We start from the raw sequence: 5,031 nt of genomic DNA, 5'->3' as shown, positions 1-5,031 counted from the left end.
TGTTTTCTTTTTTAATAATGTTATTTGTTTGGTTAGTTATCTTTGGCTGTTCTGGGTCTTTGTTGCTGTGCGTGGGCTTGCTCTCGCTGCAGCAAGCAGGGGTCACTCTCTCCTTGCGACGTGCAGGCTTCTCGGCACACTGACTTCTCTCGTTGTGGAGCACGGGCTCCAGGACATGCAGGCTTCAGCAGTTGCTGCACGTGGGCTCAGTAGCTGTGGTTCCCGGGCGCGGAAGTTGTGGTACGGTGCACAGGTTTTGTCGCTCCATGGCATGTGGGATTCTCCTGAGCCAGGGACTGAACCCATGTCTCCTGCACTGGCAGGCCCATTCTTATCCCCTGCACCACCAGGGGAGCCCTGACTGTCTGGTTTTAGAAGCTGCCCAGTCTATGATATTGTATTATAGCAGCCAGAGCTGACTAACAGATTCTCAATACCATTACTCGTAGAGACATAAAATTAAAACCACAACGAGATTCCAGCACGCTGCACTGAAAACACTGACAATAGCAAGTGTTGACAAGGATGTAGTGCGATTAGAGTCCTCACATTTGCTGGTGGGATGAAAACGGTACGTTTACTTGAGAGAACAGTTTGGCAGTTTCTTATAAAGTAACACATACACTCACCATACGACCTAGCCATTTCACTGCTAGGTATTTATCCAAGAAAAATGAGAACATATGTCTACACAAAGACTTAGACATGAATAGCAATACTATTCATAAAAACCAGAGACTGGGAAGAACCCGAATGCCCATCGCCAGCAAAGGCATAAAGACTGTCTCCTTACAATGGGCTTCTGCTTAGCGACATAGAGGGAAGGATGTTGATACAAAAACAGCCTGGGTGCCATCAACAGCGTTAGGCTAAGGGAATGAAATGGGACGCAAGAGGCTACACATTTATAGGAAATTCTAGAAAAGGCACAGCCCTGGCGATAGAATGCAGATCAGTGCTTTCCCGGCTGGCAGGAGAGGAATTTGGGGTGATGGGAATGCTCTATGGGATCGGTGTGCTCACATGACTGTCCACCTTTTTTCAAACTCATCAAACCGCACGCTTAAAATTGGGAAAAGTTCCTTTTTGTACATCGTTGTTGCTGTTCAGTCGCTCAGTCGTGTCTGATTCTTTGCGACCCCATGGACTGCAGCACTCCAGGCCTCCCTGTCCTTCCCCATCTCCCAGATTTGGCTCAAACTCATGTCCACTGTGTGGACAGTATTCCTCAATAAAGCTACAAAAATAAAATTTTTTTCTAACTTGTTTTCAAGCTGAAAAAGAGTGAGGACGGACGACGCTGCGGGGAGGCCTGCAGAAGGGAGGGAGCAAAGACCCTGAGGATTTGCAGTAGGAGGGGGGTTGATTTCATGCTTTCTGTCCGTGGAGCCTGGTGAGAAGCCAGCTGGTAACCTGGGGCCTTGGGGCATGTGACTGCTTATGAGTGGGGAGGCCTGAGCCTGTGTAAATGCCCATGGGAAGGCTCTGGATGAGAAAAGATTAAACGTGAGAGAGAGCATCTTATAAGAGGGAGGCACCTGGGCAAGTGGGCAGGAGCTGGGTTCCAAGTACAAGGAGGGGTGCCCAGGATGGGAGGCTGGCGGGAAGGTGGGTATGGGAACAGAGAGAGAGAGAGAGAGACCACCCAGTGCCAACCTGCCTGCTGCTCTTCGGCGATTGTCACAGCCTTTTGATGTTCTCTTAATCCCTTATAATATCTCTCTTGCTCTGAAATCCACTTTGATTCTAATGCAGCTCCTTATAAGCTTTCTTTCAGTGTTAGCAGGGAATCTTTTCTCTTCTTTTCCTTGTAAAGGATCTGTGTCTTTATGTAAGAGTTTTTAAGGAAAATGTTTCTGCCCACACTGAGAGGCACCTTAGCTCCCTGACCAGGGGTCAAACCCACACCCTCTGCTTTGGAAGCATGGAGTTTCAACCACCGGACCACCAGGGGAGTCCCCTCAAGAGGCTTTCCTATAGACCCAAATAGTTATGTCTTTTTATCTGATCTGAATGTCTCTGCATTTTAATTGGAGGGTTGCAGCCATTAAAATTTTTTATTGTGATAAAATACACATAATGAAATTTTCCATTTTAGGCACTGTAACATGTGCAGTTCAGTGGCATTATCTGAACCTGGGTGGCACCACCGCCCCCATCTCCAGAATTCTTTTCATTTTGCAAAACTGAAACTCAGGACCTGTTAGACCGTAACTCTTTATCCCTACCCCTCTGGCCCCTGGCAACCACCAGGCTCCTGCCTGACCAGACCCACATTTTGAACTGCCCAGGGCACAGGGCCCCTTGGGGTTCCCACCCCAAACTCATCAGATTGAAGTCAGAACTTGCCCCTTCCGCTGTCCTGCCTCCTGACTCCCCAGCCCTTTTTCCAGCCCCTGCAACCTCCTGGGGTTTTCCCAATAGCTCAGTGGTGAAGAATCCGCCTGCAATTCAGGAGACACAGGAGACGTGGGTTTGATCTCTGGGTCAGGAAGATCCCCTGGAGGAGAGCATGGCAACCCATTCCAGTATTCTTGCCTGGGAAGTCCCATGGACAGAAGAGCCTGGCGGGCTATAGTCCATGGGGTAGCAAAGAGTCGGACACGACTGAAGTGACTGAGTGTGCACACCAGCCTTCAGGTTCCCAAGCCTGAGACCTGTGGCTCAGTCTGGACACTGCCGCCCCCGCCGCCCTCCGTCTCTAACCCAGGCACTGCGTCCTTTCTGCCTTTTCCTCGCCTCTCAGACCCAGGCCCTCCTCCCCTTCCTTCTGCCCCTGGAAGTCTAGCCGCTGGCCATCCAGGGAGTTCAGTGCAGTGACTCCCCAGGTGGGCTCTCTGCCTCTCTCCCCTCTGACCCCAATTCCATAGCCGAGGTTGGCGTTTTCCTGTCCGAGGAGCCCGAGCCCGTTACTGTCCTGATGTAAAGCTCCCTGCTCCCTGATGCTCTGGGTCCTCCCGGCGCTGCTGGCTTTGTGTCTACTCACTGACCGTGTTCTGTCTCCTACCCACCCCAGCCTTTCCAAGCTGTCTTCAGGTCCTTCCCTGAGAGGCCCAAGATCTTCCCATGCCCTTTGGATGTTGTCATTCCCTGCTGAGACCTCCTCCCCCTCCTCCACTCAGGACCAGAGGGGTGGGGGCATCGCTGGGGAGAGACTGCAGAAGGGATGAGCCATGCGACAGGGTGGACACCCTGGGCTGGCGGGGCTCGAGGCGGGTGGAGGGGGTGATTCCTACCGAGGAGTCTGAGAAGGGGGGCTGTGGAGCCCACTGCCCTCTCCTCCCTCTCTCCTCCGTCCCAAGAAACCTGATCCTGGTTGGCGTTGTTGCAGCCGGAGCTGGAAGCAGGACAATTCCCGTGGGCTGAACTGGAACCCATCCAGGGCCGGGGAAGGAGCTGGCAGTCTTGGGCTGGTGTGCAAACAGCTCTGGAGTGACGGGAAATGCCTCGAAGGCCGGGCGCCTCGGCGCTGAGCGGCTTCCCAAAATAACCCAGGGGGCAGCTGTCTCAGATTCTGAAACTGGGTCTGGCTGCCCAAGCCACAGGGAGCCCCAGGCCCCACACCAGCCTCGCTCTGGGAGCAGATGGCCCTGGGAATTTTTTCTTTCTTTCTTTCTCTCACCAAAGTCAGCTGGTAAGCGAACAGCTTGTCTGCAGGAAAGCATCCCTCCCTCTCTATTTCCATGACAGATCGAGCTGCCACCTCCCCTCCCCCAGCCCCTGCCCACCCCTCCTCCCCAACTCTTCTTCCTTTTGAGAGCCCAGGCAGCATCACAGGTCTTCTCACATCGGGTCATCACAGGTCTTCTCACCTCGGAGCTGGCAGGGTCCTCGCCCACTGGCTCAGGGAGCAGCCAGGATCCCTGGGTCTCTGGGGCTCTGGACAGGGCTGGGACAACAGATTCTGGGTGGCCCGACTGATTGTAAAGCAGACCACAGGATGTCCCAGAAATGACGCTTTCAGGAAGAGTCAGCCCAGGGACCTGCGTTGGCCAACGATTGTATGCTTTTATTCATGAATCTACGAAGGTTTCAAATCCGTTGATGTGCTTATTGCCTGTAAAAGGAATGTGTCAGTGCGCAGGGCAGGGTTTGCATCTGCAAAGGTCATTGTGCACAGGCCACACTAAGAGGCCTTCCTGAGCACCAGCCGTGTGCAGCCCCCTCTCAGAGCCGGGGATACAGGGAGAGCTCAGAGAGCGGCTCTATCCTGGAGGTGCTCATAGCCTGGGGTGGACAAGGCAGTGTTGTGCAGTGGTTAGAGCACAAAGCCTGAGTCAGACTCCAAGGCGTGAACATCAGGTCCGTCAGCTACTTGCTCTGTGATGCTGAGTGAATCCCTTTACCTGCCTAAGCCGCCGTTTCCTTCTCTGTCAAATCAAAGCAATCAGGAATCTACTCTCTGAAGGGTTGTTATGAACGTTAAAGAAGAGGATCCACCTAAAGAGCTTGGAAGATTGCAGGACGCGTAGCACTCAATAATGTCGGGTGACGTCACGGTCACGGTCATTACCACCCCCACCACCACCATCGTCACCGCCAGGCCCCTCTCTCCATGGGATGCTCCAGGCAAGAACACTGGAATGGGTCACCTGTAACTATTCCAGGGGATCTTCCCAACCCAGGGGTCGAACCTGCGTCTCCTGCTGGGCGGGTGGATTCTTTACCACTGAGCCATCTGGGAAGCTGTCCTTTCTATTTAATCACTGGTAATGCTTCGAGGCTTATGTTGAAAATGGGAACCTCCAGAGATAATTCACGTCTGCTTCAGCAGGATTCCGAGGGTCACTCTGAGTTGCCTCCCATTCAGTTAAAGTCTTCCTTGGGGATTTGTGGCCCCCAGGGCCAGTGTAAAGCCTGCACTGGGCTGGCTGGTGGTTATGGCTTCAGGGAGATTCTTTTTTCCCCAGTGCCAAGCTTGATGTAGGCTAGTGTCCTTGTTTCTTCAGGCTTTTTCCTAGTAACTTATTCCAGCAGTGAAAGCGTGGCCCTCGGGAGAGTCCGGCTGTCCACGAGGTTCCCTGTCTGACT

This window comes from Bos mutus, chromosome 5, assembly GCF_027580195.1.
Source record: "Bos mutus isolate GX-2022 chromosome 5, NWIPB_WYAK_1.1, whole genome shotgun sequence".
Taxonomy (NCBI): domain Eukaryota; kingdom Metazoa; phylum Chordata; class Mammalia; order Artiodactyla; family Bovidae; genus Bos; species Bos mutus.
The sequence above is the reverse complement of the archived record's forward strand: the minus strand, read 5'-3'. Positions refer to the sequence as shown.